We start from the raw sequence: 26,897 nt of genomic DNA, 5'->3' as shown, positions 1-26,897 counted from the left end.
GTATGAATACATTTACAGGTGTCAATGCGAATGTCCCCAACTCAAGGCAAGTTAACAACCCATGGTGGTCAGGAGGAAAAAAACCGGAATGGGTCCTAAGGCTTGCCAGCCTCGGGAAATCCTGGAAGCCTGCTGTGGGCTAATAATCCCCTGCCCAGATCACTCCGTGGTGCTTACAGAGACCCACTAGGCTGGGGAGTCTCTTCCACAGCATGCTCTCCCCAACCACCAAGTGACCGAGCCACATGAACTAAGGACTAAATCAAGATATGCACAGGATATTAAACATACACCAAGGGAACAGTTAACTTCAATACACGGTCAAAGCTCAGCAACGAATTCTATGATCCAGTGCTGATATCAGATACAAGCTTCAAAGACAAATTTCTTTTCAAAGTTTATTCTAGTTTCCTAAGGCTAGCATGAGGTGTGTACATTTGCCTGGGCAAGTCAATACTTCAGAATAGCTCATGCAGCAGATGCCCTTCTAGATGCTCAGTCCATCTAGAAGAATTTGCACTGGGCGACGGAGGGGCCCGACTCATCATACTCCTGGATGGAGCCACCAGTCCAGACTGAGTCCTTGTGCTTAGGGGGAGCGATGATCTTAATCTTCATTGTGCTGGGTGCTAGGGCTGTGATCTCCTTCTGCATCCTGTCAGCAGTGCCTAGATACATGGTGGTACCACCAGAGAGCACTGTGTTGGCATACAGGTCTTTGCGGATGTCCACATCACACTTCATGATGGAGTTGAAGGTGGTCTTGTGGATGCCACAGGACTCCATGCCCAGGAAGGAAGGCTAGAAGAGTGCCTCTGGACACCAGAGCCGCTCATTGCTGATGGCGATCACCTGCCCATTGAGTAGCTCATAACTCTTCTCCAAGGAGGAAGATGATGCTGCAGTAGCCATTTCTTGCTCAAAATCAGGGCAATATAGCACAGCTTCTCCTTTATGTCTCCAACAATTTCCCTCTTAGCAGTGGTGGTAAAGGTGTAGCCCAGTTTAGTCAGGATCATCATGAGGTAGTCCGTCAGGTCCAGATGCAAGATGGCATGGGGAAGGGATCTATCTTGGTTTTGTGTGTGTGTGTGTGTGTGTGTGAGAGAGAGAGAGAGAGAGAGAGAGAGAGAGAGAGAGAGAGAAAGAGAGAGAGAGAGTGACAGTGTGTGTGTGTGTGTGTGTGTGTGTGTATGTGTGCTGTATACACAGATGGTATGTGGAAACCTGAGGCCAATACCAGAGAGTATCGTTAATCACTCTTACATTTTTGGAGACAGAATCTCTCACTGAACTTGGAGCACTCAGTTTTGACCAGACTGGCCATCCCGCAAGCGCCCCAGAACCACCCATCTTCATTCCCCAGAGCTGGTATTACAGCTGTAGACCAGCACTCTATGATGGTCTGAGCTCAGACCTTCATGCTTGCAAAGCATGCCCTTTACCCTCTGAACCAGTCATTCTCAACCTTCCTAATGCTGTGAGCCTTTATTCCAGCTCCTCGTGTTGTGACTCCAGCCATGACATTTCTTTCATTAGGGCTTCATTACTATAATTTTGCTACTATGAATTGTATTGTAAATATCTGATATGTGACCCCCAAAGGGATCGAGACCCACAGGTTGAGAACCACTGCACAGAGTGACCTGTCTCCACAGCCCTTGCTGTGTTCTCTAAGAGAGCATGTATCCGGCACATATACAGGAGCACAGCAAACTTCCTGCCTTTAGCCAGTGTCCATTTCCCTTTCCTCCTTCTCCTTAAAGGATGGATTCCTGGATGAAAACAAACTTTCCCTGTTCCAGATGGACAGGTGTCATCATGACAAAAGTAACTCATCCCAGCACATTCTAGACAGAGGCCTTACCCACCTCCTCCTTTCTTGATTCCAAGCTTAGATTCCCCAGGACCAACTCCAGCAAGCATTGGCCTGGGGCTAGGGAGCAGCAGCATGAGTAGGAGGAACCAGATCTCCAGTCCTATTCTATTCTACTGACTGAGCCCCAGCCCCCAGCCCCACTGTGCATGGTGGTTTGGGTTGGTTGGTTTTGCTAGAAATGAATGCCACTATTCTCCAGCAACCTTTCAAAGCTCTCTAAATCCTATCTGGAAGCATGTGAGTTTCACCCAAAGAATGATAACTGAGCACCTCCTGTGTTCAGAGATGCCTCGGCCTCTGGCAGTTTAGAAATGTTCTGAGAACTGTCTGGCCAAAAGGCCTGGCCAAAGGACAACCTCAGATGGAATTCCTCCCCAGGTGTATCCTCTTTGGTTTTGTTTTAGGACAAGGTCTCTTTCTCTCTGGCCCGGGGCTCACATCATTAGGCTAGGCCTGCTAGCCCCAGTACCCCCAAGGACCTGCATGCCTCCACTTCCCCAGCACTGCAATAACAGACACCAATTCTATCCGGGTTTTGTCTGGAACTCAGGTCCTTGAGCATGCATGCAGAGCCAGCACTTTGACCAAGTGAACTGTGCCCCAGCCCTCTAGCTGATTTCATTTCTCCCACCTGGCTTGGATCCAGGTGCAGCCATTTCCTCTTCCCGGTGACTTTTGCATCTATAATTATTTAGGACCCTTGGGACCTTGCACTTCCTGCTTTTACTGTATCCTATGACTACTTGTAGGTTTTGGTTTTGAAACAGTTTCTCACTATACATATTTACCACCTGGCTGGCCTTGAACTCTCAGAGATCCGCCTGCCTCTGCTTCCCGAGTGCTGGGATTGAAGACATGTAGTGCCAAGCCTGGCCCTAGACTGTTAGGAAAATATCTGATGGATTTATTAAAAAAACTCCTGGTTTTATGAAATTTATCTCTGGTCAATTTGCAATAGTTATCTCAGGACGCTTCTGTCTTTTCTAAACTGCCAGAGGTCGAGGCATCTCTGAACACAGGAGGTGCTCAGTTATCATTCTTTGGGTGAAACTCACATGCTTCCAGATAGGATTTAGAGAGCTTTGAAAGGTTGCTGGAGAATAGTGGCATTCATTTCTAGCAAAACCAACCAACCCAAACCACCATGCACAGTGGAGCTGGGGGCTGGGGCTCAGTCAATAGAATGCTTGCCTCAAATACATGATACCCTCAGCACCAGGAAGCCAGATGTGGGGAGTATACACCTGAAATCAGGGTACCCCAGAGAAGAAGGCAGAACAGTCAGCCTGGGATACAGGTGCCCCTTTCTCCAATCAGTATCCAAACCCTGTGTGGTGACTATTTCAGGCAGGGGAGGCTTTTATGCTGTGACTGAAAAGGGGATTAAGGTTAGAGGAGCAAGGGTCTGTTGGGCTTCAGACAAGGAAACAGCTGCTCTCCTTTAGGGGAGAGTGCTGAGCAGTATGAGGAAGTCACTGCTCTGCAGGGCCCGAGGGCACAAGGCAGTTCTCACTACTTACTGTAGCCTGACCCGGGCTCTCCTCCTCGCCCCTCTGGGATCTTGATAGCATTCCCCTTCTTACTGCCTTCTAGTCTGACAGGACAACATCCTGTGAAAGTCCAGCTGGCAAAGCTGTATCGGAAATAGCATTTGCAGGCTTCCAGCACCATGGTAACCAAAGCTGAAGTTAAACAGGCTAGGTTAGGTGGTTGAAAGAATGCTGAACCCGTGAACCCTTTGTAGGGTGCAGGAAGAGAAGTGGCTGGCTGTTGCCAGGCCTGAATCTCAGAGAAGAGCAGAGTCAGGTAGAGAGGAGAGAGAAGGAATGGATGGGAACACAGCAGGGAGAGCAACCCCAGTCAACTGAAAGGACTGAGTTTAGGCCATTTAGGAGCCAGATGGAGGCTAGGGGACTGGGACTGTAAGGTCATCTTTAGCACCATGTGATGCATAGTAAATAGTTCCAGACCAGCCTGGGTTACATGACACCCTGCCATAAAAATGTTTACAGGGGGCTGGGGAGATGAAAGGAAAAAAACAAGAAGAAAGAAGAAAAGCACTTAGAAATTTGGATCATGAGAATCCTTAGCTTGGCCTACTTTCTGTATCTTGGGCATTAAAAGCCAGGTCTATGGAAAGGCACATATTTACAGACTTTTACAGACTCAAACTATTCAGTCCAGTCTGCATACAGCTTTATCTTATCTCAGAGCTGGGAGTGCTTTCCTTGCCACTGCCCAGAGAACAGTGGAAACATTTCTGTCCTGCTATGGCTACCGTAGGGAAAGCGGGGCTAGGTATGGATCCGCAGGTGTCTTAGTTCATTTAGTTTTCTGTTGTCAGGATAAAATAGCCAAGCAAAAGCAGTTTAGTGAGAAATGGTTCATTTGGCTCACAATTCTAGGTTTCTAGGTTACAGTTTCTCACTGCGATCTGGGGGTGGAGTGGGGAAGGCAAGGGGCAGGAAAACGAAGCAGTTAGCCACATCACATCCACAGTCCGGAAGAGAGATGGAGGTATTAATGCATACATGCTAGTGATCGGCTCCCTTTGTTCATGCTTGTGTAACTCGGGCTCCAATGGCTAGGGAATGGAGCCACCCATAGGTGTGTGGGTGGGGTGGGAGGGTCTTCCCACCTCAGTCCAAAGAACATCCCTCAAAGGCATGCCCACAAGCCAGCATAATCTAGAAACTTCCTTGATGAGGCTCCCTTCCTAGGTGATTCTATATTGTACATAAAGTCCACAGCCCAAACCAAGCATCACACCTGGTATTGTGAGCAGAGGCAGTTGCCCCTTTTGTGCCTTCCTGTTTCCCAGACTTGGCCACAGACTGTCAAGTCCTAATTGATCTAGAGGCTAGAGACTGTAGAGCTGTGGGAGCAACCCAGCCCGCCACATAAGCTGTCCAAAATGGTTCCTGTCTGTAATTCCAACACTAGGGAGGTGACGACAGGAACCGTATGTTCAAAGTCATCTTCAGTTATATAAAGAGTTCAAAACCAGCTTGTTATACATGAGATCCTGTCTTTAAAGGGGGATGGAGAATAAATTTAGAGGTGATCCTTCATATTGCTTCCCTCCATCCAAGAGGTACTATGCATTTTTCTGTGTCTCTCGTTCATGTATGTGTATATAATACACATTTTCACTATACCTGGAAGTTTTCATATTTTCAATGAATATGTTATAAAATTCAGTGTGAATGAATGTGCCTCCTATTATTGGGAACTTTGATGGTCCTGCATTTATAAGAGGAGTTTCTATTAAATGTCCCACTTTGGCATGTGCCCTGAACATAGTTGCTTTCCTTCAAACAAAGGTGTTCAAAGAACAAAGGTAGCAAAATATCTTCTGTTTAAGACTCATTTTTCTCAATGCTTACAGCTATAAAAATGAAAACTAGGACTGAATGTATCTCAGCAACAAATACTAGTCATCTGTGAATATGGCAACTGGTGTGTGTGTGTGTGGTTTTTCCAGACAGCTTTGGCTGTCCTGGAACTCTGTAGACCAGGCTGACCTCAAACTCACAGAGATCCACCTGCCTCTGCTTCCAGAGTGCTGGGATTAAAGGCGTGCGCCTCCACCACCCAGTTCATGGTAACTTAATTGGGGCTCTGGTTTACAGTTTCAGAGGCTTAGCCTAGTCCATTACCATCAAGGCAGGGGGATGGTGGTGTGCAGGTGGATATGATGCTGAGAGGTAGCTGAGAATTCTGTATCTGGATCCACAGGCAACAGGAAGAAGTGACACTGAGCCTAGCATAACTTTTGAAACCTCAAAGCCCACCCCTAGTGACACACTTCCTCCAACAAGTCCCCACCTTCTAATTCATTTAAATAGTGCCACTCCTTAATGACTAACATTAAAATCTATCTACCCTTGGGGACATTCTCTTTCAAACCACTACAATATTGTACAACAGATGACAAAAGAAGCTGAAAATGAATTTATTTCAAGAGAGAGAAGCCACCAGCTAAGGACATAAGAGCTAGTACAACCCCACCCCCTACCCCCAGCAGCATTTAAAAAAGCAGGAACTGAATTGGCAGAAGCTAGGAGTTTGAGGACTGTATTAGGAAGAAGAAACAGGCAACCAAGGAGATTATACCTGCTGCACGCCAATTCTGAAACCCTCAACTACAAATAGGCAAAGGTCCTGCATAAAATACAATAAATATCCCTTAACACGAATAGCTGAGATCAAATAAGTCTGGAGAGCAGATAGAACAAAGAGGAAGCTGAAGTCAAAAGTGGCAAGCTTACAGATGGAGTGTGGCTCAGCGGGTAGAAGGCTTGCCTGGCATGCAGACAGCCCTTGCTTGTAACCCCTGCCGCACAGAAGACTGGGAACAGTGGTGTGTGCTTGTAATCCTAGCTTTTGGGAAGTGGAGGCAGGAAAATCAGAAGTTCAAGGTCATCTGCAACTACATTGTGAGTTTGAAGCCAGCTTAGGCTGTATGAGACTCGGTTCAAAAGATAGGTAGGTAGAAAAGTAGATAAAAAGAAGACAATGATAAGCTTATATCAGTGTTTGGAACCATGGTTTTGGGCTCATGGTGTCAGAGAAATTCTAGCCCACCATGACAGAGAAGGCAGGCGGAGTGACTCAGTCTGTGACTATGGAAGTGTGGGCCTGGGCTTTATTCAGAGGGTGGTAGATAGACTAGCAGGACAAAGAGGCCCGAAGCAGGTTACCACCTTCAAATGCCCGTTTCTAAGGACCTTCTGCCAGGCGAAGTATCAAAATAGCTCCCCAGCTGGGGACCAAGCAGTTAAGTGTTTTGTCTGTATGTCTGTGCACCATGTGTATACCTGCCTGGTGCCCTTAGAGGCCAGTAGAGAGTGGCAGGTCCCCTGGGACTGGAGTTACAGGTAATTTCAAGCTACCATGTGCCTGTTGGGAATTGAATTCAAATCCTCTGGGATAGGAGCCAGTGTGCTTAACTACTGAACCATCTCTTCAGCTTTGGTCCAAACATTCAAAACATGAACCTGTGTATGCATATGTGTGTGTGTGTGTGTGTGTGTGTGTGTGTGTGTGTGTTGTGTGTTGTATGTTCTGGTATGGGGGTATGTACCAGATATAAAACACAATAGGTGCCATGGGCTGAAGACCAAATACAAGTGGGTGAAAGCCAGAAGCAATCCACTGGGGGCTGGAGAGATGGCTCAGCGGTTAAGAGCACTGACTGCTCTTCCCTTCCCTTTTTCCAAGACAGGATTTCTCTGTGTAGTCCTGGCTGTCCTGGGACTCACTTTGTAGACCAGGCTGGCCTCAAACTCAGAAATCCGCTTGCCTCTGCCTCCCAAGTGCTGGGATTAAAGGTGTGCGCCACCACTGCCCTGCTAATTTTTTTCTGTACATGGCTGTTTCTTCTTGTGCATGTATATCTCTGTACCTTGTGCATGCCTGGTGACCTCAAAGGTCAGAGAGAGTATGGGAGGATTTTTCCAGAGATACAGGCGCTTGTGAGCTGCTGTGTAGGTGCTGAGTCCAGAATCCTAATTAATCCTTTGAATGGGCATCTGGCGCTCTTAACTCCTGAGCCATTGCTCCAGCCCCAGTTTTTGATAGTTATGAATTCCCTCTGTGCAGTGTGGACGCGCTGCTGCTTCCTTATCTTCCAGGCAAACCCAAGCCCTCCTGACTGGCGGCTGAAGCGCCAATTATCTTCAAGTGAGCCCGCATGCAGACCATTTCGGGGAGCCCGCCAGGCTGGGCCATGTAGACACAGTTTATACGAATTGAAAGGTTTTATTCCAGTCAGCTGTGACTACACTCAGATATTCAGGGAGCCAAGGGTCACCAAGAATTTAGGGCAAGGGGCTTTTACCAGCAAAGCCCACATCCTGTTGTCTTCCCCGGCAGCTGCAGGGGAAGGCCTTGGGCAATCTGAAAGCAGGCCGTTTAGAAGCTAAGATAAGCTGTTAGCTGGAGGGAGAGGTTTGCAGAAGCAGGCAGCTTAACCGATGGGGAGATAAGTCATGGCCGGGGAGGTTTTGACAAGGGGTAGTTTAACAAAGGCTAAGGTAAGGTAGCTGGGGCATGCTGACCTTGGGTTTCTAGAATAGAGCTGGCTAATCTTCCATGGGGGCCTACATCAAAGAGATCAGATTCTAGTTAAACCTGAAATGGCCTCAGCAAGAAGACCAGATCGAAAAATCTCTGCACTGTTTTGCCCTGTCACGGGACTACCATAATTTTTTTAAAACTTGGGGGGAGGGGCAATCTCTTTCTAGGCCATTCAGTGGCCAAATTGACTTACTAAAGCTGGTTGGCATGGGGTGGGCAGTGCTGGTGAGGAAAGCAGAGTTACAAGTCCTTTAAAGATTTCTGAGGAGCTAGGCATATAGGCCCAAGACATTTGGGACTTGCAAGCTGGAACCCTGGGTTCCATCTTTTATCACACCATTGGTGAGGGTTTTTAAAAGGGGACTGGTCATACTCTACCCTAACAGATGTCTGTGGATACTAGGCACCATGGAAGGCCCATTGAATATCTTAACAATGAGCCCAATGTGTATGACTTTTGTAAGAAAAGGGGCATTATTGTCAGCCTGCAAATATACTTGGTATTTATCACATGACAGAGTAGCCTCAAGGGCCACAGTGATTTATTCAGGCTCAGCTAGACAGAGTGCAGCAGCAACAACACCACCTGAAAGAATGACAGCAACAATGACTCCCCCCCCATAGGCTCAAAGAGGGGCAAAGATCCATTGTGAGGCTGGAGCAATAGGTAGCTAAGTCACTAAAAGGATCACAGCACAACCCTGAACCCCTGAGGGCCTGAGCTTGATCCTGGCCTGGTTCGTCCCAGCCATACACTTGACATAACCCAGAATTACTTGGGAAGAGGGAACCTCAACTGAAGAATTGCTTACATCAGATTGACCTGTGACCATGTCTGTGGGGGCATTTTTTAATTGCTAACTGATATAGGAAGGCCTTAGCTCACTGTGGGCATCACTGTCCTTAGGTAAAAGGACCTAATCTGTATAAAATACATAGCTGAATAAGCCAGAGGAACCAAGCCAGTAAGCAGTATTCATCCCTCCATGGGCTCTCCTTGCCTTCATGGTCCTGCCTTGAGTTCCTGCCCTGACTTGCCTTGCTGATAGACTATAACCAGGTAAGCTGAATAAACCCTTTCCTCTCAAGGTCGGCTTTGGTCACTGTTAAATCACAGCCATGGAAAGAAAGCAATGATGGTCACAGGACTCTAACCCTCTGAAACTATAAGCAAGCCTCCAATAAACTTTCTTCTTAAGCTGCCTTAGTTATGATATCTCTTCACAGCAATAGAATGGTAACTAAGACAATGACCAAGGCAACTTAGGAGAGAAATTGTTTAATTTGAGTCTCATAATTATAGAGTTAGAGTCCATGACCATCACAGTGGGGAGCAGAGCAGCACCAGGCAGGCATGGTGCTGGTGCAGTAGCTGAGAGTGCACATCTTGATCCACAAGCAGGACACACACACATACATACAAAGGGGGGAGGGGAGAGCACAGTGTGAATAGCAAGAGACCTGGAACCTCAAAGCCTGTCCCCAGTGACACTCCTCCTCCCAAGTCCTTCCTTCCTAATCCTTCCCAAACCATTCCACAAACTGGGGGTCAAGAATTCCAATAAACGAGCCCATGGAGGCCATTCCCATGAAAAGCAGCACACTTGCAAATGGGGAAACCACCCCAGACAGTCCCAGGACCTCTGTGAATGAAGTAATCAGCTTTAGTTACTGTTGTTTGCACAAATAGGGTAGACATTCCTTTTCAACCAGAACCCAGGGACAGGCTAAGAGGCATTCTTCCAAAGACATGTTTCTGGTAGCCATTGCCAGGAAGGCACTCATACCAAATGCCAAGAGGCATTTTGGGCTGAAACTCCTCCTTTTGCCAGCATCTTCCAGTACTAGGGATCACCCAAGCTCAGCAATCACTCTACCACTGCGCAGTATCCCTAGCCCTTGCCAGAGTCTTCAAGCCATCAAATCATCCATAGAGATCATGGAGTTACAGGGCCCTAATAGTGATGTGTACACAGCAACTTGCCAGACAGCTTCCAACACAGATATTGGTATAAGTCCCACTCAAAGGATGTTGCTTCAAGGCATGAACTGATCCAAAAGACCAAGTACTATGTTTGAATGGAGCACATTCTCCAGTACCCACAGAATTCAACATAGGGCATACCTCTCTTTCTTCTTAGGGAACCATTGTACAGGACTATCCTCCAGGCCAGTCAATATCTCCATAAGATCAGCCGTGCCTGTGCCTGTCTGCAGGCGTCCACCTGGATCTGGTCTGTGGCTATTAACATACTTTCCAAGGAGAAGGAGGAGTGTGGATGGTCATTGGGCCCTCACCTGAGTATCTGGCCATTCCTCCCAGTACACAAGTCTGTCCTCACTAACCAGAGGTGGCCTCAGGATCCTAGAAAGAAGATAATAGTATTGCGATGGTTTGAATATGCTTGTCTCAGGAGTGGCACTATTAGGAGATGTGGCCTTGTTGTAGTAGGTGTGTCACTGTGGCTGTGGGGCTTCATCCTGGCTGCCTGGAGGCCAGTCTTTTCCTAGCTGCCTTCGGAACAAGGGGAGGAAGTCTCAGCTTTTCTAGCTCAAAGTCTGCCTGGATGCTGCCATGCTCTCACCTTTATGATAATGGACTGAACCTCTGAACCTGTAAGCCAGCCCTAATAAATGTCCTTATAAGAGTTGCCTTGGTCATGGGGTCTGTTCACAGCAGTAAAACCCTAACTAAGACAAGTATATAGGATGGGGAGGACTAGAGGCTCAGGCAGGGGGGTTCCATCTACAAAGCCACAGGGCAGTCATGATCCTTAGCCACAGGCTACACCAGTGCTGTAATAGTTTGACCATCGAGGTTGCTGAGACTTATAGATAATTGGTCTACTAAGAATCATCCACAGAGTGAAGGCTTTGGACATTAAAGAAAGTCAGTCATGCTACACCCTGGTTTGCCCACTGGTAGCAAATGGCTGGGGACTTAGAGACCTTTGAGAAATGTTCTGGCTTATTACAGAAGCCTTGCTGCCTGAATCTATATATAAGTTCCTTCCCTTCCCCCATGGGTTCTGGGGATCAAACTCGAGGATCAGGCTTATACAGTGTTCTAGCTAGCCTCGGCTGTCAATTTGACCAGCCTACAGTCATCTGAAGGAGTCTAGTCTGAAAAATGACTGTGACTGATGATCATTACTGGAGAGCCCAGCCCACTGGGAGCAATACTATCCCTAGGCAGGTGAGTTTGGGCTACGTAAGAAAGCTAGCTGAGTTTAAGCCAGAGTAAGCGAGGAAGCAATATTCCTCCACAGTTTCTGCTTTGGTTCTTGCTTGACTTCCTGCCCTGTTTTCTCTCAAGGATGGACTGAGGGACTTAGAGCCTTTCCTCCTCTGAGTTGTTTGTTTGGTCATAGTATTTATCACAGCAACAGAGGGCAAACTAGAACACTAGAACCCTTGACTTACAAATGCTTGTATCTGCTGAGCCTTCTCTCCAGCTTGCTTGGTCACTTTTTAAAAGCAACCCCTGTAGTATCATGTTGCTTATTAGCTTATGGCTAGAAAAACTTCCATAACCAGAACTTCAATTGCCTTCTGAGCACCTACATTTTTCTACCTCACCTGTCACTTTGTCCATTTCTTTTCAGAGATGAGACAGCAGTGTTCCACCACTGGTGTGGCCTTTTAAAGCTTGGAGGACCAGGAGACCACCCAGGTTTGGCTCCTTTGCAGATTTCAGAACTCCTAAAACAGTGGCTGGCACTGACCTCTCTCTCCAATTCCAAATAAAAATAGGTGACTCTGTCTTGAGAAGCCCGTGCCCACACTTGAGTATGTCTTGGTCTTCTCTTGATTGGCTCTTTGGCTCTTTACTCTGGGTTCTTAAAATCTTTTTTCTCGAGGCTGGAGAGATGGCTCACAGGTTAAGAGCATTGACCCCTCTTCCAGAGGTCCTGAGTTCACTTCTCAGCAATCACATGGTAGATCACAACCATCTGTAATGGGGTCTGGTGCCCTCTTCTGGTGTCTGAAGAAAGCAATGGTGGTGTACTCATATCCATAAAATAAATAAATAAATCTAAAAAAAAAAAAAAACCAAATAAACCTTTAAAAAAATATTCTTTAATTTGTGTGCTTCAACCCTATATTAGAATGTCTTTATTAACCTCACTGTCTTAGTCAGGGTTTTACTACTGTGAACAGACAGCATGACCAAGGCAACTCTTATAAGGACAACAGTTAATTGGGGCTGGCTTACAGGTTCAGAGATTCAGTCCATTATCATCAGGGCAGGAACATGGCAGAGTGCAGGCAGGCATGGTGCAGGAGGAGCTAAGAGTTCTACATCTTCATCTGAAGGTGGCTAGCAGGCAGCAAGGGCTATGGGTTTTTTTGTTGTTTTGTTGTTTTTTTGTTTTTTGTTTTTTGAGTCAGGGTTTCTCTGTGTAGTCCTGGCTGTCCTGGAACTCACTCTGTAGACCAGGCTGGCCTCGAACTCAGAAATCTGCCTGCCTCTGCCTCCCAAGTGCTGGGATTACAGGTGTGCGCCACCACTGCCCGGCCAAGGGCTATGGTTTTAATGCTTTCACCCACAGTGACACACCTGCTCCAACAAGGCCACACCTCCCAATAGTGCCACTCCTAAAGCCAAGCATATACAAACCATCACACTCATTCTCCTCAAAATAATAATAAAAATTTAAAAGGTCCCAGATAGCCGTGTCTACAAAAATATTTCAATCAGTATTTCCACATGAGATACATATATATCGTATACATGTATGTATGTGTATGTATGTACACACACACACACACATACACACATACACACACACAGAGCTTCTCCAGACTAAGAAGGAGGTCCCCTACCCAAAGTCACATGTCAACACTTACAGAAAACTAGGAGCCAAAGGATAACTGATTACATGTCACTCTCCAAACAAAAAGCAGGCGAGAATGTAAGTGTTTGTTCACCAGGCTTGACCAACTATTAGGTTCCATTTCAGTAACAACATGCCTCTACCAGGCAGCTCAAGGGGGCAGTGCAGGCCTGCGTGTCTTAACGTCCCCAGTTCTCTTCTTGAGAAAAGCATGATTCTGTCAGGGGGGCAAGAGGACCCCAAGTGACAACTATTTGAAAAAATACACTGGTGTACTTAAAATAATTCCAGCAATATCTTTGCTGTATAAATCTTCCACATGCCTCAGTGGTCAGACTTGCAGTCTCCTGCCTCTGCTTAAATTATTCAAAGTGGAGAAGTGACACAATTCCAAGAAATAGTTAGTCTTGATACCTTCCCCTGCCCAGCCCTTCAAATCAGTGTTTTCCAAACTGCTGTCTGCAGTACAGTAAGGGCTCATGAAACCGACTTAAGAGATGGACCCTCCTGTTCAAAAACCAAACAACTCCAAAGGAATGAAATCACATTTGAATACAATGAGAAATGCCAAGGAGCAGCACAGGTAGCAGGGGCAGGCGGTGTTCTGTGAAAGGTTGGCTTCCTGTTTCTAGGGACAAGATGTTTGCTACTCTGAGATGTGCTTTAATAAAGGCACCCAGAGCCTTGTCTCTGAGGCCAAACCCTGGGGGGAGTTGGAGCTTGCTGTCTGTGTGTGTGTGTGTGTGTATGTGTGTGTGTGTGTAGTTAGCAGAGGATGACCTTGAGCTTCTGATACCAATGTTTGCACTTCCTAATAGCTGGGATTATGGATGTGTGCTACTACCATCAGTGTGTCAAGTGCTGTAACTCAGAACCCAGGGCTTGTGTATGCTAGGTAAACACTTCAGCACCTGAACTACATTCTCAGCCTCTAGGGGTCTTATGTATGTGAAAGCTGTTACTGGGAACATGCGTATTTAGAACTGATCTCTGTCACTGTCTCTCTTTCTGTTGTACATGTTTGTGTAGGGTGCACATGTATGTGTCAGAAGTTGACATCAGGTTTGATCCCAGTAAGAAGTCAGCCAGCACACTTAGAGATTAAAGGAAAGGCTCTTTGAGAGCAAGCATCCAATTCTGGCTAATGCTCTGTCTTAGGCTTTCTATTGCTGTGAAGAGACACCACGACCACAGCAACTCTCATAAACATTTAATCTGGGCTGATTTACAGTTTAGAGCTTCCATCCATATGGTCATGGCAGAGCCCAGGTAGACATGGTGCTTGGTGCTGGAGAAGGAGCTGAGAGGTCTACATCTGGACCCAGACACAACAGGAAGAGACAATGAGCCACTAGGTCTGCCTTGAGTACCTAGAGACTTCCAAACCCACCGCCAGGGACATACTCCAATAAGGCCACACCTCCTAAATAGTGCCACTCCTTATGGCCATTTTCTTTTAAACTACCACATGCTCAAAGAGGAGCTGGCCTTGAATAGAGGATTTTGTGAACTTATATACACTTTAGGCTTGTGTAACCCGTGTATGCTGTCATCCTGAAAGCTCTTTTAGGTTTTGGCCCCAGGTTATACTTTGAATAATTTAAGCAGAGACTGGAGACTGCAAGTCTGGCCCCTGAAGCACCTGGGAGATCTAGACAACAAAGATATTGCTGCCGGAATTATTTTAAGTACACTGGTGTACTTTCAAATAGTTGTCACTTGGGCTCCTCTTGCTCCCCTGACAGAATCCTCTCTCTCTCTCTCTCTCTCTCTCTCTCTCTCTCTCTCTCTTTGTTTTTTTCGAGACAGGGTTTCTCTGTATAGCCCTGGTTGTCCTGGAACTCACTCTGTAGACCATGCTGTCCTCGAACTCAGAAATCCACCTGCTTCTGCCTCCCAAGTGCTGGGATTACAGGCGTGTGCTGCGCTGCCGCCACCACCACCACCACCACCACCACCACCGCAGCCGCTGCTGCCGCCGCCGCCGCCACCACCACCACCACCACCACCACCACCTGGCGAATCATGCTTTTCTCAAGAACAGAACTAGATTCTTTAAGACATTCAGGCCTGCACTGCCCCCTTGAGTTGCCTGGTAGAGGCATGTTCTTTGCTGTGAAAATAGAACCTAATGTCTGGTCAGTGAACAAATGCTTACATCCTGGTCTGCTGAATTCCCACCCGTCCTAACAGGCCTGGTTACTATCCTTGGGATAGTTTGGAGGCCCCACTCCCTTAGCTCAATTCTACTACATGAGATTTAACGTCTCCTAAGCAAATGGTAATCTCAAAGATGGGGGAGAAAGAACACTGGCTCAAATCATCATGGCAAATGAACTGAAGCAAGTTTTTTTTTATTTGTGTACACTGGGTGCTTCCCCCCACCACCTTAGGCAGGGATCAAGAGGTCAGCCTTGGGTGTGCAGAAAGACAAGTTTATTTGTTGTTTTTTTCCCCAGGCTGTCCTGCACTCGGTCTATAGACCAGGCTGGCCTCAAACTCAGAGATCTACCTGTCTCTGCCTCCCAAGTGCTGGGATTAAAGACAGGAACCACCACCACCTGTCTGGAAGACAAGGTTTTTATAGGTCAGGGGTAGGGGGTTTCCAATTAGGGATTTGGCAGGTATATACGGTTACAGAAACAGAACATAAGCAGAGTAGGTTGTTCGTAATAACTTCTTGGAACAAAGACATGGTTGCAAGGTGATTATAAGGTAGTCATAACAATAGGTGGTCAAAATGACCTTTGAAATGAAGTTGTGGTTGCTGCTTTATGTAACAGGCAGTACAGAAACATTTGGAGTCAGTGTTTACAAGTAGGGCATAGCTCAATCCTTGAGAAGCAAACTTAGTCATAAAGAGGAATGAGCCTAGTTTGTCTATATTGTAAGATAGCTTTCAAGCGTAAGGTGGAGACTGGCTGGTTCACCACAAATCCCAGAGTAATTTCTTTCCTTCCTTCCTTCCTTCCTTCTTTCTTTCTTCCTTTTTTTTAAAAAAAAAAAAAGATTTATTTATATGAGTACACAGTCACGGTCTTCAGACACCCCAGAAGAGGGCATTGGATCCCATTACAGATGGTTGTGAGCCACCATGTGGTTGCTGGGAATTGAACTCAGGACCTCTGGAAGGGCAGTCAGTGCTCTTAACCACTGAGCCATCTCTCCAGCCCAAGTAATTCTTTTTTTTTTTTTTTTTTTTTTTTTTTTTTTTTTTTTTTTTTTTTTGGATTTCGCTTTTTCGAGACAGGGTTTCTCTGTGTAGCCCTGGCTGTCCTGGAACTCACTCTGTAGACCAGGCTGGCCTCGAACTCAGAAATCTGCCTGCCTCTGCCTCCCAGAGTGCTGGGATTACAGGCGTGCGCCACTACCGCCCAGCAAGTAATTCCTTTTTAACATCGATTCTATTACTCTTTCTTTTACATCACTTGATGGTTCTGGACTTACTTTTTGAAGCTGAGTCTCTCAGGTTATGGAGTGTGCTTATCCTGGCTGACCGGCGAAGTCCGAGGACTTACTTCTCTTTGTCCCCCAGTTCAGGGATCTTGATTGGGTTTGTTTTCTCTGCCAGGTAAACAATTAAAAGTCAGGGAAAATATAATGAGGCAAGGGGTACCTGGCAGGCCCATGCCAAGGTGTGCCCCTGTGAAATTATGCCCATGCAACAGACCTGGTAAAAGGGGGGTTTATTGGGGGAAGGGAGAGATATGAGGACCTGGGAAAGACAGACAGCTGTAAGCAGAGCCATGAGGCCAGAGAAGAGGAGGAGGCACAGAGAAGGACAGAGAAGGAGAGGGGATGCCTGGAACAGAGACAGACGGGGAGAGGACGGAGGGAGGGGAGGAGGAGGCATTGGCATGCGCTAGGTTGCTGGCAGGAACCTAGTAGAATCACCTGTAAGCTAATATCAAATGCAAGATGTAGCAGTATCAGGCAAAATCTCAAACACTGCTGAGAAAATTAGTTGGAGAAGAAAGGCTTTTAATTAGGGACAAGAAAACAAATGGACCTCTGAAAAACAGGGCCCTCTAGAAACTGAAAATCCAGTCTTTCCTGGAGGATGGTGTTGTTCTTTTAAGACTTTTCCTCCCCTAATTTAGTGCCGGTCAATTTGAACTGATAAGCCTGAACCTTTGATATAAACACGTGCTGATCTGGCCTTGAGCTTGTTGAACAAGTGAGTCTGTCAGGAGGGGGCCTTACTGGCTCCTTAATCTCCTCCTCCTTTCTCCTTTCTGTTTTAACAGGGTCTTACTATGTAGACCTGGCTAGCTTCGAACTTGCTAAGTAGAAGAGGTTGGCCTCCAAATAAGAGAAGAGCCTGCTTGTGCCTCTGCAGTGCTGGGATTAACCTATATGTTAATCTTGAAGTAGTCTCCAATTTGTTCTCCTGCCACACTAATGAGGAAGAAGTTCAAAATAAATACAAATGATGCTATAAAGGATTTGTTAATAGATTTGCTTAGGAAACATGGAATTTAGCTAAGGGAGCCTCCAAAATGCCTGAGGGATAAACGATATGTTAACCAGGCCCGTTAGGGTTTTGACGGAGAAGTATCTTGGCAGGTCAGGGCTAAGGTAATGCAAAGGTCACACCACAAAACAGATCCCACCCAAGAGTTTGATTTCAACTGGGAGGGGGATGGCCAGAGAGAGACAGAGAGAGAGAGACAGAGAGAGAGAGAGAGAGAGAGAGAGAGAGAGAGAGAGAGAGACATTTGGTGATTGGTGGTGACAGAGCTAATGACAATAGGGCTAAAGATAAGCAAAATTTAGGATGCTAGGGTGAAAATGTTTTTTTTTCCGGGTATTAGACCCATTCCCATGACAAAGGAGACAGCTCTGACTTACAACCAGCCATTAGCCCCTGATTCTCATTCCCAAAGAATACCTCTAACAAGATGACCCCATGGAACAACTATTCAAAAACAACAAAAACAAAAAACAAAAAACAATGGTGTACTTAAAAATAATTCTAGCAGCCAGGCGGTGGTGGTGCACGCCTGTAATCCCAGCACTTGGGAGGCAAAGGCAGGCGGATTTCTGAGTTTGAGGCCAGCATGGTCTACAGAGTGAGTTCAGGACAGCCAGGGCTACACAGAGAAACCCTGTCTCAAAAAAAAAAAAAAAATTCTAGCAATATGCAATATCATTGCTGTGTGAACCTCTTACCTGCCTAAGTAACCAGACTTACAGTCTCCTGTCTCTGTTTAAATTGTTCAAAGTGTAACCTGGAGCTATGACTCAGAAGAGATGACAGTGTCCATGGAATACATAATTCTCAAGTGTATATAAGCTAGTAAAACCTTCTGGTGGGGGTCCGTTCTTATTTGGGCATTAGCCCCAATCAGCCAACCACTATCAAAGAGCTTTCATCTCTAGTTTGTGGACTGATTTCTCACTGAGAAAGCATATTGCTTCTATAACACTAGCACATGCCAAGTTCTCATTCAGGACTCAGCTAACTAACCCTCCCCTTTCCAAGAAGCCTTCTGTGACTACCTAACCCAGCCTGCATTGAATGTGCCAGGTAAGCATGGTTCTAGCACAAACCTGACACTGTAACTGCCCTTTCTTTACACATTTAATTCCCTGAACCTCTCTGTGAGGAATTTTATCTCAAACCTATTGTAGTTAGTAACCCTTAATTAGAAAGTCTGGGGAGTGCTGGCGACGTGGTTCACTGGTTAAGAGCATTACTTCTCTTTCAGAGGACTGGAGTTCAGTCCCCAACAACTGCCTGTAGCTCCATCGTAAAGGAGAGCTGAAGCCCTCTTCTGGTCTCTGGGGGCACCTACACTTGCCGTTTACTCACACATAATTGAAAGTGATTTTTTAAAAACGTGCCCAGGGGAGCACGTGACCAAATGGAATTATTCTGCCAACAGGCTAGACTGGTGGTGGTCCGGAAGATGGGCCTTTACCCTCCAATAAAGTCCTTTATTCACATCATTTTCATTTCGTGTTATGTTTGCGCAAGAATCCACGCACTAACCTCAGACAAATCGATTCACTTCCCCCCCCCCCCCCCCACACACACACACACACGGGCCTCATTTGCATTTAAAAGCGAAGGCTGCAAAGGAAAATTCCTTTTTTCAAAGAGGAATTTCAAGCATCTGTCGCAGACCAGCAAGAAAAGAACGGAAAAATTTTTTTTAAAGGGCTAGAAGCCGATTTACGCAGAGCTACTACCAAATCATCCTCCAGAAGCAGGGAATTTTATTTTGGTCCTAAATAGCAAAGACAGCCAGCCCGAGTTCTTGGACGAAGTCCCCAGGGGAGCAGGGATTTGGAATGACAATGCCTGCTAATGAGGGGCGTGGAAGGGGCTGCAGCCCTGCTCCGGCTCCAGCTGAGTCTCCGCCCCTTCCCCCTACGTGTGAGCAATGGGCAGCTGCCAGCAGCGTTCTTGATCCTGTCCAAGCAGCTTGCTGTCAGCAGCACAGGCCTGTGGGGCCGCAGGGTCCTCCCACCCTTTGCTTTTGGATGGGCATTATTAGCTAGAAAAATGCTCCGCGTTTTTCTTGTTCGTGTGGTGTAACCTGCTCTCTGCAGATGCGCAACCTTTCTCCAGTAATTACCTCCTACGCTTGGGAAAAATCTCGAGCTCTCTCTCTCTTTTCATTACAGCAGCCAATTCAGCAAACTAGTTTGTATCGCCAAGGACAAAGAGGCAGCCTTTCCGACTGCAATGACGCGTTTCTTTCTTCCCACCATTTCTCCAGTGAAAGGGGTGTGATGACCTCCAGTCTCACCGCTTCTGAAATCAAATGCACGGGCTGATCTCCTTAGTCCAGTCTGAGAAGCTTCTACTGAACTGATAGGCAGCTAGGGACCATGGTCGGTTTCTTGGAACGGAGCAAAGGTGTGCCATAGAAATATACCACCCCACCCCGCCCCCACCCATTGTTGCCAGCCTGCTAGGCAGGAATGAGGATATTGTAAAGAGACACTATGGCAAACAGACTGTTGAAGCAATAGACACCCATAAAATTGCAGTTTCCCTAGGAACCTCATGCTCAGAAAGGAAAGGCTCAGACCTGAAATGGAGAACATTTTCTGTTTGGTCAGGTGATCTTGCTGGAGAGACTGGAGCCAGGCAGTGGGGAATGGGGGTGGGTGCACGCCGAGACACAAGAACAGGGGACAGATTTCTTTGTCCCTTTTCCCAAGGTGGTCACGTTGATTAAAACTCCTTTTTCTGACCCCGCCCCCTTTTGAGACAGGGTCTCTCTATGTAGCTCTGTCCAGGAACTATGTAGACCAGGCTGGCCTTGAACTCACACAGATCCCCTGCCTCTGACTCTGAGTAGTGGGATTAAAGGCATGCGTCACTGCACCCTGGGTCGTCTGGTTCTTTTACTTGATTTACTGAGGATGGGTTGATGGGTCTGGCTTGGGGCACAGGTTGTGACCCTCAAGTTTAATAATAAAACAAAGCACAAGGCTAGCTCGCTACAATCTAGTTCTAGCCAATGAAATGTGCGGAAGGGTCGTTGTAGATCCAGTTCCCAGGAGCTGAATAACTACAGTCTCCCAACTCATATTGAGGCTCCCAGAGGGCTGGCTCTAAGATGGTAAACAAACTGAAAGTCCCGACTTTAGCTCGCTGGGTCAGGGAGAAGTCTAGGAGCAATTCTTAAACAATGCCACGCCCATCACACAGCAAGAAACAATAAAGCTTCAGGTGAGGGAGCGGTTAAGAGCACTGACTGCTCTTCCGAAGGTTCTGAGTTCAATTCTCAGCAACCACATGGTGGCTCACAACCATCCGTAAAAAAAATCTGACGCGCCCTCTTCTGGTGTCTGAAGACAACTACAGTGTACTTACATAATAATAAATAAATCCTAAAAAAAAGAAAAAAAAAAGCTTCAGATGAGGTATGCGGGGATCTTAGGTCTCGGGGAGCACTTTAGTAGCATTTCAAACGCTTGCTGAGCAAATCTAGATCCCTGGAACCATGACTTCTGTGACTCCTGTCTGTACCACCACTAATCTGTACCACCACTAAGCTGGGAGGTAGAAGGGAAAAACGAGACATTTTAGGAAGCCCCACCTAACTACACGCATGGTACTGGGGAAATTAAGATTCCCCCTCTTGGAATTCTTAGTCTTGTTAATAAAATAAAGAGAAAAGCAGCCGGGCAGGCAAGCAAGCTGGTAAGCTTGACAGCTGTCAGAAGGCAGCAGCGGAGTTAGAGGAAAGCTACAGCTACTTGAGTTAAGCGGGAGAGTTTAGCAGGGGAGGTCAGCCTCACCGCGGACAAAGAGCCACACAGCAGGGGGTGTGAAAGCCCAATTGTTAGGGACCTTGGCCGGGCTGGGGAGGGGGAGGAGGGGGAGGAGGAGCAGCAGGAGGAAGAAAGGGGGAAATTTATACTTTAGGATAGACTTCATGGCAGCTCCTTAGCAGCTCCTTAGCAACTGGAGGGAAAATACATCAACTGTCTCTCCAGCATGGCTTCCAGTGAACCAGACTTCGTGAAGGGGCAGCCCTTGGCCAGAGCACTGGATTATATAATAACCAGAGCAACTGGATTAATTCAAGGGACAATGCCATGTCTCCACCCAGAGATAGATTCCATTCTCCTGACCAAGAATAGTTTTCCCTTAATAGGCTTCCAATGTTATTGTACGTCACAAGGGGGCAAGTGACCAAAAGTTGTCCTCTGACCTCCATATGTGTGTCCACGGGTGTACCCTCACATATAAACATGAACACACACGTCATACACATAAACACATTTTTCAAACCTGGTTTTGGCCATGTACATTTGCTGGGGGTGGGGGTGGGTGGAGGATTACTGGGGCTTGGAGGCTCGGCCCAGCTCTAGGCTCAGTGAGAGAATATGTCTCAAGGAAATACGACAGTGATGGAGGGGAACACACAGATACACACATACACACATTTTTTTAAAAGAAGAAAATAACATTTTCCAGTGTTCCTTGGTCTAGGTGTGAGCTCTTGAACATAGTGCTGGATGTAGTTTTAACTCTGCATGATTTGGTCCTTTGTGTAGACTTGTATATCCATCACAATAAAAATAAATTGCTTAAAATATTATTAATGATGTAATCTTTAGCCTGTATCAAGGGTAAGATTATAGCTCTATTGGTGGAGTGCTTTGTCTTAATATTCACAGAGCCCTAGATCTGATCCCCAGCGTACCTGAATAAGTCAGGTATGCTGTTACACACTGTAATCCTAGCATTTAAGAGGTACAGGCAAGAAGATCAAGGCTAGCCTCAGCTACATGGTAAGTTAAAAGCTACCCCAGCATTATATGGGAACCTGTCCCAAACTAATAAAAACCAATAAGAATACTTGTTCTAGTGAAAACTTCATGGTATAGAGTACTGCATTCTGGCCAGCCACTTATCTGCTGAGGTAGAGCCTGGTCGATTTTAGTTTTAGGTTATTATAGATGGGTGCTAGGAACATTTTTGTTTTGCATGGACAGGAGCCTTTTTTCTTCTAGGATAAATACCAGTCTTCTAAGATTGGCAGGTTGCATTGTATAATTTTTAAAATTATACCTATTTGTCTGTTTATTTATTTTGGGCTGAAGAGATGCAGGGCCCTGGTGCAGGGCAAGCCTCTAGCTTACCACTGAGCCACATCCATTGGCCACCGATTTGAGCTGTAAAGAAACTAACAAACTCTTATTCCGGGAATAGATGCACAGCTCTATCCCAGGTGGGCAGCTGCCTGCAAGCTGCATTCGGAGAATCCCACCCGGATCCATGCTTTTGCAAAAAGAGATCTCAGAATGAGCCAGATATGAAGCCGAGTCGAATGTATTACAAAGAGAGACGAAGGGCTAGAGAGATGGCATAGCAGTTAAGAGCACTTGTTCTTACAGAGAATCTAGGTTTGGTTCCCACCACCCACATGGTGACATCTGTAACTCCTCTTCCAAGGGATCTGATGGACTCTTCTGAGCTCTGAGGACACCAGGCAGTCACATGGTACACGCACCACCACCCCCAGACATCACTCATGCACATAAAATGAAATAATTGTTTAAAAACAGAAAAAAGTACAGTGAGAGAAAGGGAAGGGGGGGGGAACGCACACATAGGACAAGTGTGGGCTAGTGTTCTAAAGGAGAGTTGTCGTGCCTGCTTCTTTTCTTTCTTTTCTTCTTTTTTAAATTGAGACTTTCCTTCTGTTTGTTTTGAGACAGGGTTTCTCTGGGTAGGCCTGGCTGTCCTGGAACTCACTCTGTAGACCAGGCTGTCCTGGAACTCACTCTGTAGACCAGGCTGGACTCAAACTTAGAGATCTGCCTGCCTCTGCCTCCCAAGTGCTGGGACTAAGGTGTAGGTAGCCATCCAGCGGCCATGGAAAACTGGGTACCTGAGAGGGGGTCTGGAAATGGAAAAAGGATGGGGTGCTAGAAAAGGATGAAGCCAAGACAAAAGTGTCTGATCAAGGCTCAAAGTTTAACAGTCAGCACTGTGTTTATATAGGGAAAGTCCACAGACCCCATCCTTTGTTTCAGCTGGATTATGCTGCAAAGGAAGCTCAGCAGGCAGTCTGCTCCTGTAGGAAATTGCAGCAGGTACTGCAAGGCAGAAGACTCTATCTGGGTCTTTAAGGTACAACTGTGGCAAGCACTTAAAATCTATTTAGCCTGCTCAAGGCCGGGGGGGTTGGGGTGGGGGAAGGAAGGGCACATAAAAGTGTACGCCACCACTGCCCAGCAAGAATTTCACATAGACATATGATGTATATGGATCAAATCTACCCTCTCCATCCCTTCCCTCCAATCCCTCCCCTGTGCCCCATCTCTTTTCCCTCCCAGCTTCATGCATTCTTTTTTTAACGCCACCAAGTCTACTCAGTGCTACTTGTCTGTATTTGGGTGTAGGGCCAGGGCTCGCTGTTAGCTTCTCAGGGCTTGCATCCCTAATGAAAACAGACTCTTCCTCTTTGGCAGTCATCAGTTGACAGTAGCCCTTCAATCAAGAGTGAATCTCCCCGAGACCATCCCCCGTCTGTGCTGGGATTGTTGGTTGGTTTGACGTAGTACAGGCCATGTGTACATGTGCGACGACCCTGTCCTGTGCAGTGAATACTGTTTCACAGTAGCCATCTATTAGTGCTGGCTCTTAAGAGTCTTCATGTCTCCTCCTGAGATGGTCCTTAACCCTTGAGGAGTCTGTGATGCATTGTTGTGTAGCAGTTTCTTCTCACATGAAAACATCCCATCTTGGAGAGAAACTATGTAAGACATAGGGTGTGAACAGGGAGGTGAACAACAGGATATTTTAGATGGGATGTTTACTGGGAAGGGAAACAACAGGATGTTCTGAGGGGAGGTGGGATACGCCACCCTTCACCTCCTTTAGACAGGAAGTAAACATGCAAGAGCTGCAGGAAGTCCTTGAAACTAACCAGATTCAGTAGAGCGCATTAGCAATAAAGACTGCCCATAGTCGGTCTCAGATAAGCTGACCTACTACACTCAGGCTCGGAGGGAGCAACCTGGAATAAACAGAGCCTTCTGAGCCAAGTGGCCTAGATGCAGCCCAGAGCAGCTGAAGTGGCTGCAAGAAACCAAGAGCAGCAGAGCTGCTGGGAAGGGAGGGGCTCAGAGCAGCAGGAACTGTCACTTGGTTGGGATGGGCTTTGGTGATGCAGCTGTCTTTGAGTTGTTTCTGCTCTTATAAATAACTCCAATAAATCCCATTGGTTCACCCAGCCAGACTTTGGTGACACCTGTACTTTAGTCTGTTGTTGGTGCCCTCTTCTGGCACACAAGTGTACATGCAGGCAAAGCACTCAGACATAAAATAAATAAATATTTTAAAAAAATAAAAGAGATACGGAGACAGATCAGCCAGTAAATGCTTGCTATGCAAGCATGAAGACCCGAGTTCAGACCCTCAGATGTCCAGACCAGAAGTCCTTTGGCAGCTCAATATGGTACAAATTGCAGGACGGCACAGGTATGGCTCAGGATATATGGTGACCAACTGCCTCTTTCCTCTGAAACTCAGGAGCTCCTAAAAGATGAAGTTTCAATACTAAAGTGGGAAAGTTTTGGGGAAACTAGGTAACTGGTCACTCATCCCACCCTTGACCTCGTGGTCAGTGAAGTTCTGACACTGTTACATGGCTGTTTTAACCAAACAGGCACAGGTGAAAATGTAAGGGCAGAGGGGACCTCAGAGGGTGATGCCTGGAAAAGACAATGCAGTACCTGGGCTAGGTAGGTGACAACAGAAGAAATGTAGGTGTCTTGGTTTTCCCAGAAAACTTGCCCATAACATTTCAGCAAACAGTGGGTTTTGTTGTTGTTGTTGGTGGTGGTAGTGGTGGTGATGGTGGTGGTGGTAGTTTTTATCTTATTTTATTTTTATTTATTTATTTATTTATTTATTTATTTATTTATTTATTTATTTATTTATTTTTGGATTTGTTTTTTTCTCCGAGACAGGGTTTCTCTGTGTAGCCCTGGCTGTCCTGGAACTCACTCTGTAGACCAGGTTGACCTCGAACTCAGAAATCTGCCTGCCTCTGCCTCCCAGAGTGCTAGGATTAAAGGCATGCGCCACCACCTCCCAGCGTGGTTTTTATTTTTTATTTTTTAATTATTTTTTTAGATAAGGTTTCACACTGTAGTTTACTTGAGCTTCCAACTTTTAGATTACCCTGCTTCAGTCTCTTGAGTTATGGTATTACAGACAGGTACTACCACACCCAGATCTACAATAGAATTTTAAAAGATCTAATATCGGGCCTGGAGAGATGACTTAGTGGTTAAGAACATTGGCCACTCTAGCAGAGGACCCAGATTACATTTCTAGCACCCAGCCCACTTGGTTCAAATTCCTCTGTTTAGCTACAGTTCTAGGAGATCTAGCGTCATCTTCTGGTCTCTGGGAGCATCGCATACAAGTACTGTACATGCAAGCAAAGCACCCCTCCCACACACACACACAAAATGAAATAATGGATTTTGTAAAATATCTAGTTCTCTGTTAATTTGCTTTCTTCTTCTTTTTGCAACGCAGAAAGTTAAATCAAGAGCCATTATCTGAGTAAAAAATATTCTGCCGTTCTAATTGACTTTTATTAGAAACTTCCTGAACTACACAACAGATGGTCTGCAAGACAGAAACAAGCTCTGACGAGTTGAGCAGTGACAGGTAGACAAAAGGCTGAAGAAGTTAAACCTGCTGGTACAAATCTATAATTCTAGTTATTTGAGAGGCTGAGGTAGAAGGACCACAAGTTCTAAGGCTGGTCTGGGTAACTTAGTGAGACCCTTTCTCAAAGTTAAAGGGGGGGGGGTGCAGTTGGAAGACACAGCTCACTGGTAGATACTTGGCTAGCACGGATGAGATCATGGGTTCAGTCCACCACAGTACCACAAAAACAAAACACACTAAAGCTGGGCGGTGGTGGTGCACGCCTGTAATCCCAGCACTCTGGGAGGCAGAGGCAGGCAGATTTCTGAGTTCGAGGTCAGCCTGGTCTACAGAGTGAGTTCCAGGACAGCATGGGCTATACAGGGAAACCCTGTCTCGAAAAACCAAAAAACCAAACAAACAAACACTAAAACCGAAAGGGCTGAGGAAAGCAAAAATTAGGAATAAGAAGCAGGACAGTGTCTCACTGTGTTGCTATGGCTGGCTTGGAATTCAGTATGTACACCATGTCATCATGTTGATCTTGAAATCACTGAGATCTGCCTTCCTCTGCCACCACCCTCTGCCAGATTGGTGATTTTGAAGTTACTTTTTTTTTTTTTTTTTGGTTTATCGAGACAGGGTGCTGGGATTAAAGGCCTGCATCACCACTGCCTGGCTGAAGTTACTTTCCTTAGGGAAAAATAGGGAATTTTGTTGGCTTTCTGGGAGCTGGCTATTATTTCTCTCCTGATTTCTTGAGAGGTCAGTTCTTACCAGTAAATAGCCTGAGTTTTCTTTGTGACATAGAACCTGAGCATGAGTGACTCCATCTTGGATTCATCTTTTAGGAGATAGTATGGGAGGGTCTTAGTCCAAATAGTATCACGGAAGTTTTATACAGCACATTTATTTTATTGAGGAGACCGGGGGAACCTAGAGATGAAATAGTCTT

At 46.2% G+C, this 26,897-nt stretch overlaps 1 pseudogene; it reads right to left on the bottom strand.

Annotated features, from left to right (window-relative positions):
* Positions 1–403: 403 nt before the first annotated feature.
* Positions 404–3,550, bottom strand: LOC127675500 (actin, cytoskeletal 4-like; annotated as a pseudogene).
* Positions 3,551–26,897: the final 23,347 nt, after the last annotated feature.

Source organism: Apodemus sylvaticus, chromosome X (assembly GCF_947179515.1).
Source record: "Apodemus sylvaticus chromosome X, mApoSyl1.1, whole genome shotgun sequence".
Lineage (NCBI taxonomy): Eukaryota > Metazoa > Chordata > Mammalia > Rodentia > Muridae > Apodemus > Apodemus sylvaticus.
The sequence above is the reverse complement of the archived record's forward strand: the minus strand, read 5'-3'. Positions and strand labels throughout refer to the sequence as shown.